Below are 16651 nucleotides of genomic sequence, written 5' to 3'. Positions count from 1 at the left end.
CAAAAGCTCTTCTTCCTCTCTGCCCCTTCTAATTTATATTAGGTTTTGTTAGTTCAGCAATTTCAACTTGATTGCAGTCTGGGAGGACTTCAACCTATGTAGAAGCATAGAATTGGTGACAGCAACTTCTGGATTTCTGTGGTTAACTGTGCATGTGTGGACTCCAGAAGTGTTGTCAGATTCATAGGAGTAATGATGATGAACACTGACAAGTTTCACCATCACAACGATCGCAATATCCAGGCTGTCACCTCCTGTCAATTTTTTTGTTTGCAAATTCTGTACTGGTGCGAGTCCAGAGCTTTTCACTGGCGTATTTCTAAAGCAAATTGCAGTCTCCGATCTATTTAACACTGAAAGCACAGCTCAACATGTGAATATTATAAGAAACAAAGAAACATTTCTGGCAAAGTTTTTGCATATAGCTTAAGAGATTTGGGGCAAAACATTCAAAAATTCATGACCACACAGCACAACTTGGGAAGGTATGGCATAGTGATATTGTCACTGGGCTAGTAATCCAGAGATCCAGGGTAATGCTCTGGGGACTGGGGTTCGAATCCCAACGTGGCAGATGATGAAATTTGAATTCAATAACCAATGTAGAAACCTACCTAGTTCACTAATGCCCTTTAGAGAAGGAAATCTGCTGTCCTTACCTGGTTTGGCCTGCATGTGACTCCAGACCCATACCAATGTGATTGATTCTTAAATCTCCTCTGAAATGATTTAGCAAGCCACTCAGTTCTCAAGGACAATTAGGGATGGGCAATAAATTCTAGCCTAGCCAGCGATACCCCCATTCCATGAACAATTTTTTAAAAATATCCTGGCATTGAGATTTTATACACAGTGGTAAATGAGTCTCACCACAGGAGGAAGAAGGGTTTTTTTTTCTTTTAATGTTGGTGAATGCTATAGGTTTCTTTCCAGGTGGTAAGGATGGAGGTGATGGTGGGAGAGGGGGGTGGAGGGATTTAATTTCTGGCTGTTCAGTGAGGAATGCAGCAAGGCTTCACACAGAGCTATGCAATGTATTGGAAAAAATAGTGTGCATTATTTGCAAGGTATAGCTGATGGCTTAGGCCCCAGAAAATGTAGCTCCATATTAAATCATCCCTAAAATTTCCAGAGAAAAATAAACTCCTGCTCACATCTATTTTCCTTGGGATTTTAGCATGCAGTATCTGATTTTGTGGTCAACAAGCGAGGAAGTGTTTGATCATTTTTTTCTGATAGTATTGGTTGGCTGGGAGAATGGCAAGATCCTGTTGAGATATAGAGGAGTATTTTAATGATATAATAGGGGAACGTATCCTAGTTCTTTGATGGTTTAAGACCAGGATCTTTGGCATTATTAATGCTGAAATTTACAAGCTGTGAAATTGAAAACTGAAGTCCAGAAATGTTGACTGTTTCATCACAAATCTCTGCAGCTACACACAAAAACTTTACCAGAAATGTACAGCTAATTTTGTTTCTTATAATACTCAAATGTTGAGCTGTGCTTTCTGTGTTAAATAGATTGGAGATTGCAAATTCCTTTAGAAATATGCCGATGAAAAGTACTGGACTCGCACCAGTACAGAATTTGCAAACCCCAATCTGACAGGAGGTCACAGCCTGGATATTGCGATAGTCGTGATGATGAAACTTGTCAGTGTTCACCATCATTATCCCTGTGAATCTGACAACACTTCTGGAGTCCACACACGCACAGTTAACCACAGAAATCCAGAAGTTGCTGTCACCAATTCTATGCTTCTACATAGGTTGAAGTCCTCCCAGACTGCAATCAAGTTGAAATTGCTAAACTAACAAAAACGTGTCCATTTATACCACCAGTAGTGTTGTTAAAAACCCTTCGCTATTCAAAAAGCTACTTCATACTATAAGGGTATATAAAGTTCATAGCTACTGCTGAACAGCCTCACAGCCCTGAAAAATGATTTTTTTATTTGTGGAATGTCAAATTTCTCCATTACAAAAAAATAATCACTTTATTAACAAACTATTTTCAAAATATGTTTATGATATTTCAGTTTCTACATTAATCTCATCCATATGTCCTGATCATTTATTTCACTTTCTGTAAAATTTTAATTAGAAGTGAAAAATTCACTGTACTTTACTTCCTGGTTTGCTGTTTGAGAAGATACTTCAATGTGTTTGGTTGCTTACTCTGTTTGATGACATCACTGTTGCTGGACCCCTGGAGATCTCCTTGTCTTGGCACTAATGTCGGGAAAGGTGAAACTCGCGCCAAAGAGATCGCTTGATCTTTGTGGACAGCTTTCTTTGTGGTCAGCGGCAAATATTGTTGTTTCACAACTGACTGCAAAATCAGGCCCATAGTGTATGAAAAGAGGCATCAACTCCACCTATCTATTCCAACATACACTCAGTAACATACTCACAACAGGGAAATAGCAGGGTTCCAAATCCTTTTAAAATTCTGTCCATCATCTTATCTTATTATTCATAAGATTTTGAGCACTGACAGTTGATAACATACCGAGGTGATGATTCAAACTATTTGATTTTTGTAAGCAAACTCTGCAGTCCTTGAAAAAATGCCCATAGTGGGACAAGGCTGCTGTCGGAAGGTAGTAACTTGCAGACCATAGGTTAAGTACTACATCTGCAATAATCTGACATTCAATAGCTTCCTTGCACTTCTACTGAAAATAAATTACTAAAGATAGCTCAGGAAAAATGATTTTAGCCCACTAATTATATTCTCAGAAATCATAATATACTTTGTTTACATTGAATAATTTATTCCTAATCCACAACAAGTATGAATTGTATTCATATTTGATAAGGTTTGGGTACCCACACAAATGCTATGAATGAAAGCAAACATATTTTTAACTATATTGTGCAGCTATTATTTACAACTTAGCAATTCTAGTGATCAATGCTGATCAAGACAGAACCAGCATCATGATCAATCAGCCCCCTCCCACAACTCTTTCTCCAATACATCTATGATTACTTCGGTGCTGCTTCATGCTCTCGTCTGGACCTGGAAAAATTTATTAATTTTGCTTCCAATTTCCACCCCTCCATCATTTTCACATGGTCCATCTCTGACACTTCCCTTCCCTTCCTTGACCTCTCTGTCTCAATTTCTGGTGATAGACTGTCCACCAATATCCATTACAAGCCTACCGACTCCCACAGCTACCTCAACTACAGCTCCTCACACCTCGCTTCCTGTAAGGACTCCATCCCATTCTCTCAGTTCCTTCGCCTCCGTTGTATCTGTTCTGATGATGCCACTTTCAAAAACAGTTCCTCTGACATGTCTTCCTTCTTCCTTAACCGAGGTTTTCCACCCATGGTGGTTGATAGGGCCCTCAACCGTGTCCGGCTCATCTCCCGCGCATCCGCCCTCACACCTTCCTCTCCATCCCAGAAACATGATAGGATCCCCCTTGTCCTCACTTATTACCCCACCAGCTTCCGCATTCAAAGGATCATCCTCCGCCATTTCCGACAACTCCAGCATGATGCCACCACCAAACACATCTTCCCTTCACCCCCCCTGGCAGCATTCCGCAGGGATCGTTCCCTCCAGGACACCCTGGTCTACTCCTCCATCACCCCCTACACCTCAACCCCCTCCCACGGCACCTTCCCATGCAACCGCAGAAGGTGCAACACCTGCCCCTTTACTTCCCCTCTCCTCACCATCCAAGGGCCCAAACACTCCTTTCAAGTGAAGCAGCATTTCACTTGCACTTCCCTCAATTTAGTCTACTGCATTCGTTGCTCCCAATGCGGTTTCCTCTACATTGGAGAGACCAAACGCAGACTGGGTGACCACTTTGCAGAACACCTTCGGTCTGTCCGCAAGCATTACCTAGACCTCCCTGTCGTTTGCCATTTTAACACTCCACCCTGCTCTAATGCCCACATGTCCTTCCTTGGCTTGCTGCATTGTTCCAGTGAAGCTCAACGCAAACTGGAGGAACAGCACCTCATCTTCCGACTAGGCACTTTACAGCCTTCCAGACTGAATAGTGAGTTCAACAGTTTTAGATCATGAACTCTCTCCTCCATTCCCACCCCCTTTCCGATCCCCCTCTTTTTTTTCCAATAATTTATATAGATTTTTCTTTTCCCACCTATTTCCATTATTTTTAAATGTATTTCCTTGCCATTGTTTTATCTCTACCTTTTAGCCTTTTTGATTCCTTCACCCCACCCCACCCCCACTAGGGCTATCTGTACCTTGCTTGTCCTGCTTTCTACCCTTAATTATCACATTCTTTAGATAATATCACCACCTTCAACACTTCTTTTTCCCTTTGTCTGTGACATCTTTTGGTTATCTCCACCTATCACTGGCCCTCTATCCAGCTCTACCTGTCCCACCCACCCTTAAACCAGCTTATATTTCACCTCTCTTCTATTTTTACTTAGTTCTGTTGAAGGGTCATTCGGACTTGAAACGTTAACTGTGTTCCTCTCCGCAGATGCTGCCAGACCTGCTGAGTTTTTCCAGGTATTTTTGTTTTTGTTTCACAATCAAATTATCCAGTGCCTGAGGTTGTGAACTTGTTAAACAGTTAATATTGATTTAATTTGAAAAATGGCAGATGTGTATTCAAACTGTTCCTAAAGCACAAAATCTTTAAAATTGTTTATTAGGCTCTGCTCTACAGAAAATTTCTTTAGGCATCCAACTGGTAATATAATGATATTCATGCACAGCATGGGTAAATGTATCATATGTTCCAACTGCATGCATAGATTACCTTTTTTTTTGAAAGGGAAATTAGCATGCTAATTTTGTTTAATCTGGCAACACCGACTGAACAATGTACAAATGTATGGAGTTTTACATGAGGGCCTGTCACTTCAAATTTCAGGATCAGCAAAACAGTAGATTTCAGTTTGAGCTGTCACAGCAGATTTCAAACCACTGTGGTTCTTAAATAAGCACGGCTTCAAATATCTTTTTCTTTTATCTGACACACTTCCTCTTCAGAGTCAGCATCAATAGCAAAATGACTTAATGTTATGCTTGTGTTATGAAGTAATTTTTGAACAAAATTTGAATCAATCCATGTTGCCCCCATTTAGGTATATTTACAATGTTGTGTTCAATCCAGACCATTTAGGCGCAATTCTCCCTTTAAAAAAGCCAGTCCCCATCTGCATCTGTCCACTGGACGTCCAAAGAAGTTTTCTGGTCATAGCTGATGGACAGTGAGTTTTTAATTTGTTTCTGTATGATCTATTCCATCAATTTTCTCTGTGATCTAATAGCTATATTAAAAGCATCTTCCATAATATTGAAGAAAGAATATTTCAGTGGATAGAGTCATTAGGGATATCAAAACCAACATGAATTTTTTTTTTTACAATTTTATGAGGTAAAAGTGGGTGGTCAAGAACAATGTGGACCCCTTGAAAACTGATACCGGAGATATTGGGTGGAACTTTCCCAAATTTGCACTAAGAGCAAGAGCGGTAGCGGGTGGGTAAAACGACGTTTTACCCACTGGTCACAATGGTGGATTTTCACATTATATCAGCCTGAATCCGCATCATTATTCATGTACTCCCGGGAAATACGCCATTTCCATGGCAGGCGGGCTCTCATTTGCCCGCCTGCCATCACCCTGTCGCTGCATCATGCCAGGTACCATGTTTAAAGTCCAGCCACAAGCACACATCTCAGTACCTCCAGCTCACCACTGCTGCACGGAAGACATGGCCCTGAAACTGAAGAACACTGCAGCCCCCAGGTTCAGTGACACATCTCTTGAGTGACTTTTGGATGCTGTCAAGGCCCGCTGGGATGTCCTCTGTTCCTGCTCTGGCCACAGAATGGGCAGCAGCAGCACTAACCCAGCTTGGGAGGTGGTGGCAGTGGTGGTCAGAGCCAAAACCTTTCAAAAGAGGCCAGCCACACAGTGCCACAGAAGGATGAATGATTTCCTCCATTCTGCCAGGGTAAGTCACTCATCTCATCACTCTCAACTCACACACTCACAAATCCATCACACATCCACAGGGCTTGCACTCACTGCCAGTTCAAAGGACATCACCATTTGCTCGCTCACACTCACCATCCCTGTCCTCATTCTGTCCATGGGACCACTCACCACCCACACAGGCCAGGCATACTTGTCATCTGGCCTGGCAGGCATCCTGCTTACACTTTCTCCATCTCTATTCATGCAGGACAAGCTGGCACACAACAAGAGAGAGAGGTCGCAGACCAGAATGCCTGAAATCAAGGTCCTCACGGACTTTGAAAACAGAGCCATCCAACTGGCCAGATTGGATGTGGACCGGTCCTGTGCTGAAGGTGGTGTCAGCGCTGCTCTACCAAGTGAGGATCCAGCAGTGCAACATCCATGCTGTGAGTGATGTGTCCTGTTTCACAGTCCCCTGCCATGCACTAATTATCTCTCCTTGCTATTGCAGGCAGATCTAGGAAACAGCCGACAGAGTCCATGACTCAGGGCCTCCAATCAATCCCTAAAGAAACCTCTGAAAAGGCAGCTGGAGGCACCCTCCCTGAAGTCCCATCACAGCACTCATTCACACACTCAAAAGTCACCTCAGAGGCAGGGCTGCACTTGCCCCTTGCTTCCCCCTCACCCTCCCGCCATAAGTCGGGCAGGGCAGCCCTGACCCCCAGGTGCCCCTGAAGCCTGTAAAGCAACAGGCGACCCTGGCGAGCTCTGCAGAATGTTGCTGTGCACTCACCTCCAGTTCACTCAAAGTGCATGTTGCCTCTGTGCTGTTGTGAAACACGGCAGCATGCTTTCCCGCCGATGTGGATGGGCGGCCCAGCTGGGGTGCAAGAGCCTGGTGGGATGGCCTTATAATGATATGCTGATTTATTATGATGAGGTTCCCGATGACTGATGGCAGGAAACACGGCCCACCTTTGGTGGGTTGAGCGGACAATTGTGATCTGCCTTCCCGTCACCGTGAAACCGATTGCGTCACATTGTTCACTCACACCACATCAGCTGGTGGAATTTAAATTAAATTAATTAGTTCTGGAGTTGAAAGCTAGTCTCTCTGATTGTGACCATGAAACTATTATCGGTTGTCATATAAACCCATCTGGTTCATTAATGCCTTTTAGTGGGGTGGTGGTTTTGGATGGGGGAGGCGGGGGGCTAGATTAGAAGACAGGGTGGGTGACCCGGGAAGAACTGAGGAGAATGCCGGGTGCAGAGGCGGGCCTTGGGGTTCTGGCAATGTGTCAAAAGTTTAAAAATAAAGATTCAAACTTGAAACATCCCTCCAGTCCTCACCAACCCACACATTCACCATGCCCCATTCATGTCAACCCATGCCATCTCATGCTACCCCCAATGCACCAAACCCCCATGGCCCGTTATAGCCCCTATGTCAACCTATGCCCCTCAAACCACCCCCATGGCTCTTTATAGCCCCTATACTAACTTATGCCCTTCTACACATCCTCTATGGCACTTTATAGTCCTTATGTCAACTTAGTACCAAACCATGCTCCCCACCCACCACCATTTGCCCTTACAACTATCATGCCCATGCACCTAATATCCACGATGGGAAGACTTCAGGACCATGCAAAGATGAGATGAAATAATGTTCTAGAAAATAAATTTCTAAGTGTCTGTTGCAGACTTCATATTGAAAAAAAAACTCTCATTCATAAAAATCCATTTACTACATTTATATTCCTTCAACTAAATAAAGCCTTACGACAACAAATGTTTCATTCAAGCGCACAATCCCTTATAAGAACAAGCATTTGAATTCATAGTCCCACATCAAGGAGTCTATAAGCACTTATAACTGTCAATCAAGCTATAAAATAGCAGGCAACCTACTGTGATAATGTATGATTGTAAAATCAATCATGCAGCATTAATCCAGTAATGGAACGTACGAATATATGAAATAGGAGCAGAAATAGTCCAATTGGCCTCTTGAGCCTGTTCCATCATTCAATAAGATCTTGGCTGATCTGTTCGTGTTTTGAGTTCTACATTCTGATCTATCCTGATAACCTTTGATTCCTTTGCCTAACAAGAATCTATCTAACTCTGCCTTAAAAATATTCAGTGACCCTGATTCCACTACCTTCTGAGGCAGCGGGTTCCAAAGTTGCACAAACCTCTGAGAGAAAAAAATTCTCCTCGCCTCTGTCCTAAAAGGGCGACCTCTAATTTGAAAACAGTGCCCCCTAGTTCAGGACTCGTGCACAAGGGGAAACAACCTTTCCACATCCGCCTTGTCAAGACCATTCAGGATCTTATGTACTTCAATCAAGTCACCCCTCACTCTACTAAACTCCAGTGGAGATAAACACAACCTATATTTACAAGACAATCCGCTCAGTCCAGGTATCAATCTATTAAACCTCCTCTGAGCCATTTCCAATGCTTTTACATCCTTCCTTAAATAAGGAGACCAAAACTGCGTAGAGCATTCGAGATGCAGTCTCACCATTGCTCTGTATACTGAAGCATAACATCCTTACTTTTATGTTCAATTCCTCTTGTAATAAAGGAAAGCATTCCATTAACCTTCTTAATTACATGCTGTACATGCATACTAACACTTTGTGACTCATGAACAAGAACATCTGAATCCCTCCACACCTCTGAATTCTGCAGTCGTTCTCCTTTAAATAATACTCTGCTTTTTTTATTCTTCCTGGCAAAGTGAACAACTTCACATTTTCCCACATTATACTCCATCTGCTAGATTTTGCCCACTCACTCAACTTATTATTATCTATCTGCAAACACCTTATGTCCTCTTTATAACATACTTTCTTAACTATCTTTGTGTCATCTGCAAATTTAGCTAACATACCTTTGCTCCCCTCATCTAAGTAATTGATGTAAATTGTGAAAAGTTGAGGCACCAGCACAGACCACTGCAGAGCACCACTAGTCACATCCTACCAATCAGACAAAGACCCATTTATGCATACTCTCTGTTTTCTGCCAGCCAGTCGATCCTCTATCCAGGCTAATATGTTACCCCTACACCAGGTTTTCTGCAATAAACTTTGACACAGCACCTTATCAAATGTCTTCTGAAAATCCAAGTACAGTATGTCTACAGGGTCCCCTTCATTCACAGCACATGTTCCTCCTTCAAAGAACTCTAATAAATTAGTTAACCATGATTTCCCTTTCACAAAACCATGCTGACTCTTTCCAATTACCTTGATTTTTTTCTAAGTGCCCAGCTATAACTTCTTTGATGATTGAATCTAACACCTTCCCCATGACAGACATCAAGCAAACTGGCCTATAGTTTTCTGCCTCCCTCCCTTCTTGAATAGAAGGGTTATATTTGCTACTTTCCAATCTGATGGAACCTTTCCAGAATCTAGAGAATTTTGGAAAATTAACACCAACGCAACTACTACCTCATTAACCACCTCTTTTAAGACACTAGGATGAAGTCCATCTGGACCTGGAGACTTGTCAGCCCACAGCTCCATCAGTTTGCTCAGTACCACTACCCCAGTGATTGTAATTTCACCAAGCTCCCCTCTGCCTTCCACCTCCTGATTTACAGCTATTACTGGAATGTTTATTGTATCCTCTATAGTGAAGATAGAAGCAAAATATTTGTTCATTTCATCCACCATTTCCATATTATCTACTATTAGTTCCCCATTCTCACTCTCTAGAGGATCAACACTCACTTTAATTACTCTTCTGTTTAAGTAACTGTAGAAACTCTTGCTATCCGTTTTTACATTTCTAGATAACTTCCTCTCTGTTGGATCCTAGTCACCAGTTTGTTGGGGCTTATGGATCCTGGGTGCATGCTTGTTGTGGGATGGCCAAGTTGGTACGATAGGCAGAATTGATCACCAGGCGCTTCTTAGGTGGAACACATTCCGTTTATTTACAAAGATACTTAGCAACTACACTTGTATGCTTTCAACTCAAACCCTATCTCCATACCATTGACTTCTAGCCACAAACTACTGACTACAGAGGTAGCCCACACTACTCCTCTATTGGTTACACAAGATCAAGTGATCTTACTTTATATCATCCTTCTTAAAGGTATACTACATATTACATAAAACCATAATTACCACAACCCTCCCCCTTTACTCAGAAACACATTTTACATTTACAAGTACAATTTTCTCAAAATAGCAAATTATTAACACAGATAAGTAATTATAAATTCAGTCTTTCTGGGGTTTTCCTTATGTGTGTAGAATGTCTCAGTTCTACAACTTCAGGTGCTTTGCCAGGAAAATCCTTTTCTGGAGTTGTCTGAACATCAGGTTCTTCAGTGGGCACCTGCAAATCTGTTTCCTCAACTCTTGCATGTCCAACACATGAGACACATCTGTACTAGGTTGAGGTCTCTCAAGAGGAAATGTTGACCCGGTCGTGAACACTGGTGGAATCATTTTTTGGTGATTTGTTTATTTCTTCCTTAGGTGATCCACATGTCTCTGTATGACTTGGCCTTCCACCTTCACATGATAAGATAGAGGTCCAGTCACTGCACTTATTTCACCTGGTAACCACTTTGGTCCTTCTCCAAAGTTTTTCACATATACAGTCTCTCCTATGGTAAATGTCCTGTCATGACTATGCCAGTTGTGTCTAGTTTTCTGACTTCCCTGACTCCTTTCTACCTTCCCCCCTAAATTTGGCATTATTAAGCTCAATCTTGTCCTGAGATGGCATTTCATCAATAATTCTGCAGGTGTGACACCAGTTGTTGTATGAGCAGCGGTCCTGTAATAGAAGAGAAAGCATGCTAGCTTGGTTGCTATGGAATCTCCAGTTAACTTTTTCATGCCTGATTGAATGTTTGAACTGCTCGTTTGGCCAGTCTATTTGTGGAAGGGTGGCACGGTGAAGGTTTTACATGAGTGATACCGGTGAGGCTGATAAACCGTTGAAACTCAGCACTCAAAAATGCCATGCCATTATCAGATACAACTACTTCTGGTAGACGGGAATGGCAAAACTTTGACATAGCTTCTCAATTGTAGCAGAAGACTTTGGTGACTTCACCTCATATATGTCCATCCAATGAGCAGAAACATTGTTCCCATATAAGGTCCCACATAGTCAATGTGTAACCACACCCATGGCCTTCCTGGCCACTCCCAAGGGTGTATCGGAGTTGTTGAAGGTAACTTTTACAATTGCTGACACTGTACACAATTCTTCACTAAGCTCTCTATTTCTCTATCCATTCCAGGCCACCATAGATAGCTGTGTGCTATGGTGTTCATTCGGGAAATCCCTGGACGTGCGCTGTGTAATTCAGTCAACAATGGTTTTCTTCTTTTTGAAGAAACTATCACTTGTGCTCCCCACAATAAGATACCTTCCTGGCTGGCTATTTCATGTCTTCTGTTAAAGTTCAGTTCCACTTCGTCAGATACATGCTCTTGTGACCAACCATTAGGCACTTGTATGCTTTGGATAAGACTAGGGGCAGAATTTTTCCCCCCCGTTGCGGGGGGAAGTTCAGGAGCGGGTGCGCCTCTGATCAGCGCCCCCAATCAGGGGCGCACCGCCATTTTACGGGACGGGCCAATTAAGGCCTGCCCAGCGTGACGTCCGCAGGAAATGCTATGCGCTCCCTGTGCGGGCGGGGGGCAATTCCCTGAGCCGAGAGTGTGCTCTTGTGCACGTGCGTGTGAAGAAGCGCACTCAACTCTCTGAGGCTAAGTGCTGCCTCAGGGAGATCGGCTCCACAATAAAAAATCTTAAAAATAATAAAAAATCTTAAAAGCAGAAAAAGAAAATTTCCCTGACATGTCCCCTCATGTGTCACATGAGTTGGGACATTGTCCATCACTTTTAAATACACTTTTATTAAATTTTTAAAAGCCTACATGAAACCTCATCCCACCCATGGATGAGGTTTCATGCTTTTTCCAATGCCCGCCAGGGCTCCTGGCCTGCCCGCCAACCTTAAAGTTGGACGGGCAGGTCCACTGATTACTTTAATTACTTTGTCAATGGCCTCAATAGGCCATTGACAGGTCGGCGGGCGCACAGTTGATTTGGCTGAGCACCCGCTGACCTGAAAATTGAAATGCGGCGGAGTGACGTCAGGAGTTCCGCCCGAAGTCATCCCGCGTCATTTTACACATCGGTGAGCGGGCCCCGCCCCCCTCTTGCCAACCGGGAAATCCTGGCCTGGGTCTCGACTTGTCCAGTCTCTGATCTGTCTAGCACATGCCAGCAATGAATCTAAGAATTTAACAATAAAACTAGTTGTTGTGGAACTGGGACATCCTCACCTTTTTCTTGTAAGGGCAAATGACTCAGCACATCAACATTTGCAATTTGATTTCCAGGCCTATGGACAAAAGTATACTCGTATGCTGCCAGGATCAATGCCCATCGTTGTATTCTTGCTGAGGTTATGGGTGGTATAGCCTTGTCCTCGGTGAACAATCCTAGAAATGGCTTATGGTCTGAAGTGACAGTAAAATGAGGGCTGTGCACATACTGGTGAAATTTGTTGACACCAAAGATGATTGACAGGCCTTTTTTTTCTATCTGTGAGTATCCCTTCTCCGCTGCGCATTCTTGATACATATCATAGAGGCTGTTCTGTGCCGTCATCCATTCCATAAGGAGATGCGTCACATGTCAACACCAAGTCTTTCCTCTGGTTGGATGAGTGCAATGATTGTTTCACCTTTATGAAAGCTTCTTTCTGTGGTGCCTGCCAAGACCATTGTTGGTTCTACTTGAGTAGATAATGCAGGGGTGCCAGTTCTGTGGTTCTAAGCACCGCCCATAATAATTGATCATTACTAAGAATGATTTGAGCTCGGAGGTGTTCTTTGGAGCAGATGCCTCTCTTATGGCTTTCACTTTTTCCTCAGCCAGGTGGAGGCTCTGTGAATCTACCCAGTGATCCAAATAGATTAGCTCCCTCGCTTGGAACGTGCACTTTTTCTTTTTTTAAATGCACTCCAGCCTGCAAGAAACATTTTAAGACTTCTTCTAAGTTCGCCAAATGCTCCTTTTCAGTGAGTCCTGTCACCAGAACATCATCTAAATAAACTATAACGTGGGGCAGTCCCTGCAGTAAACTTTCCATTGTTCTGTGGAATATGGTGCAAGTTAAGGAGATGCCGAAAGGCAAACGGGTATATGGGTACAACCTTTGTGTGTATTAATTGTGACAAATTTCTGGGCGGCCTTCTCTAACTTTAATTGTTGATAGACATGACTCATATCAAGCTTCGTGTAGGTAGATCCAACTGCCGGTTTAGCATACAGGTTTTCGATTTTTGCTAATGAGAGACTGTTCAGCTTAGCCACTTTATTAACCGTCAGTTTGTAGTCTCCACAAATTTGGATGCTTTGTTCGGGTTTATGGACAGAGACTATTGGTGCTGCCCATTCTGAGAACTGCACAGTTTGTATAAGGCCCAGTTTCTCTATTCTGACCAGTTCAGTGTCGACCTTTTCCCACATTGCATAAGGCACTGGCCTTACCTTCATGAATATGAGTGTTGCCTCTGGATCCACATGACGTTTTGCTTACAGCCCCTGGATCTTCCCAAGTTCGTCCTTGAAGACTGAGACGTATTTTTGTAGTAGCTCTGGTAACCCACTTGCTCTCAGCTGGAAAATTTCAGTCCATTCAACTTAATCTCCTTCAGCCAGTTTCGTCCAAGAAGGCTTTGCCCCTTGCCTGCTACCACCATCAAGGGTAGTTTTACCGATTGGCTTCCGTAATGACTCTGCTTGGGCCTTTGACTTGGATGTCTTCATCTGTGTAAGTTTTTAACTTGGCATCAGTTTCTTCCAAATTTAATTTATGTTCACTATAATTCAGATATTTGAAGATGTGTTCACCAATTACTGTAGTGGATGCTCCTGTGTCCACTTCCATTCTAATAGGTCTGCCATTTGCCTTCACTGTTACATGTAGTGTTTCGGTCTTTCCAACCTTCAAATTAAATAATGAATAAATATCTGAACTTGTTACTTCAGGCTCTTCTACGCTGTAGATCTCACAGGGTTTTTTCTTTTGTTTGAGAGTCTGCCTGATTCTTTCCTTGCACTGTCTTATTATGTGTTACATTTCGATGACAATAAAAATATTCGATTTTTTTAAACTGCCAATCATTATAAGGTTGTCTGTTTCTGCCTCTGTTACAATTATTCCTTGTTTCTGCTGCTAAGCCATTTCTTTTTATTTTTCTGCTAGCGGTGGCTGTTTCCCGCTTCTCGGCAGAGTCTTGCATTTTCGTGCCCTTTTTGGCTGGGGCTTCCTACCCAACGTGGAGGACGGTGCCGTTTTGCGCTCCCTGTATGACTTTCAAATCCTTCGCTGTACTTTCCATGGCCAGTGCTATCTCTAGTGCCTTCTTAAAATCCAAATTTGTTTCAGACAGTAATCTCTTCTGAATCGTGTCCTCATTCACACCGCACACTAAATGATCTCTGAGCATGTTGTTTAAATATGTACCAAACTTGCAATGTTCTGTTAACTGTTTCAGACTTGTCACATAACAGGCAACTGTCTCCCCCGGGGCTCTATTTCTTGACTTAAATTTGAACCGTTGTATTGTTACTGAGGGCTTTGGCTGATAATGGCCCTTCACGAAGTCCACCAATTCATCAAAACTTTTCGAATCTGGGGTACTGGGTGTCGTCAGACTTCGAATCAAGCCGTAGGCTTTATTCCCACACGTAGCTAAAAGGATCACTCGCCTTTTCTCCTCCCCTGTAATGTCATTCACTTGGAAAAAGAACGTGAGGCGTTCAATATAATGAGACCAATCGTCCATGGCTGGATTGAAAGGATCAACTCTTCCAAATTGCGGCATTCTGTGAGGGGATTGCTTCAACCATTTGGATGGAAATTCTACTTACAAGTATCATGTGAGGTACAGCTCAATTTAGTTTCTCTTGATTTCTTTTGTTAAATTGTTTTATTCTCAAAGCCAATTTATTGTATCTTTGCTTTATCCTCACTTTTTTCTTGCTTTTTCCTCGTCGCCAGTTTGTTGGATCCTAGCCACCAGTTCGTTGGGAGTTATGGATCCTGATTTCATGTTTGTTGTAGGATGGCCAAGTTGGTACAATAGACAGATTTGATCAACAAACACTTCTTAGGTGGAACACATTCTGTTTATTTACAAAGGTATTCAGCAGCTACATTTGTGTGCTTTCAACGCAAACCCTAACTCCATACTACTGACTTCTAACTACAGACTACTGAATACAGAGGTAGCTTGCGCTACTCCTCTATCAGTTACATAAGATCATGTGATATTCCTTTATAACATCCTTCTTAAAGGTATACTACACATTACATAAAACCATAATTACCACACTCTCATGCTCTAATTTCTTTCTCCTGATTAACCTTTTAGTCATTCTCTGCTGTCCTCTGCTGACCAATCATCTGACCTGCCACTCATCTTTACGCAGCTTTTTCCTTAAATTTGATGCTTTCCCTAACTTCTTTACTTAACCACAGATGGTGGGTCCTCCCTTTAGAATTTTTCTTTATAGTAGGAATATACTTATTCTGAGTATTCTGAAAAATCTCCTTAAATGTCTGCCACTGCTTCTCTACTGATCTTGTCTGGTATCCCATTTCACTTCAGCCAGCTCAGCTTTCAAATCCACATAGTTGCCGTTATTTAAGTTTAAAATATTAGTCTTAGACTCACTCTTCTCCCTTTCATACTGGATGTAAAATTTAATTATATTGTGGTCCCTGCTACCTGGGGGTGCCTTTACCCTAAGGTAATCAATTCATCCTGTCACATTACACAATATCAAGTCTAATATAACCTGTTCCTTGGTTGGTTCTAGAATGTGCTGCTCTAAGAAACTATCTCGAAAACATTCTATGAGCTCCTCATCCAGGCTACTACTGCCAATCAGATTTTTCCAGTTTAAATGTAGATTAAAGTCATCCATGATCATTGCCGTCCTTTTATCACAAGCACCTAATATTTCTTCTTGTATATTTTGTCCTACATTGTAGTTACTGTTAGGGGACCTGTAGAACACGGCCACTAGTGATTTATTTCCCCTGCTGCTCCTCATCTCCACCCAAACCAATTCTACATCCTGATTTCCTGAACCAAGGGCATCTCGTGCTATTGCACAAATGCCACACCTGATTAACAGTGTTACCCCTCCGTCTTTACCTAGCTTCCTATTCATCTTGAAGGTCATATACCCCTCAATATTCAGGATCCAATCCTTGTCATCCCACAGCCATTTCTCCGTAATGGCTATCAGATTATATTTATTTACTTCAATGTGTGCTATCAATTGCTATGCGCATTCAGATGCAGAGCCTTTGGTTTTGTCTTTTTGTTATCCTTGTGACAACTAGTCTTGATTCTTGGTGCATGCTTAGGCTTTTTCTCTCTGTCCCTTCCAACCATTCTCCAACCCTCATTTCCCATATTACTATTCAACTTTTTTACCTCGTCTCTACCCTTTGATATGCCACATATTTCCACATTTGATGCTTTACCCCCACTATTTAATTTAAAACCCTCTCTACATCCCTGGCTATGTAGTTCGCAAGAACACTGATCTCAGCATGGTTCAGGTGTCGACCATTGCAACGGTACAGCCCCCACTTTCCCCAGTACTGGTGTCATTGCCCCACAAGCCAG

General features: G+C 42.5%; 1 protein-coding gene across 5 annotated transcripts in view; it reads right to left on the bottom strand.

Annotated features, from left to right (window-relative positions):
- The window catches only part of LOC144679833 (RNA-binding Raly-like protein), a 1075847-nt gene that overhangs the window by 595805 nt on the left and 463391 nt on the right, over positions 1 to 16651 (bottom strand). The gene's annotated exons all lie outside the window — the stretch shown is intronic.

Source organism: Cetorhinus maximus, chromosome 4 (genome assembly GCF_964194155.1).
Source record: "Cetorhinus maximus chromosome 4, sCetMax3.hap1.1, whole genome shotgun sequence".
NCBI classification, from domain to species: Eukaryota; Metazoa; Chordata; class Chondrichthyes; order Lamniformes; family Cetorhinidae; genus Cetorhinus; species Cetorhinus maximus.
The sequence above is the reverse complement of the archived record's forward strand: the minus strand, read 5'-3'. Positions and strand labels throughout refer to the sequence as shown.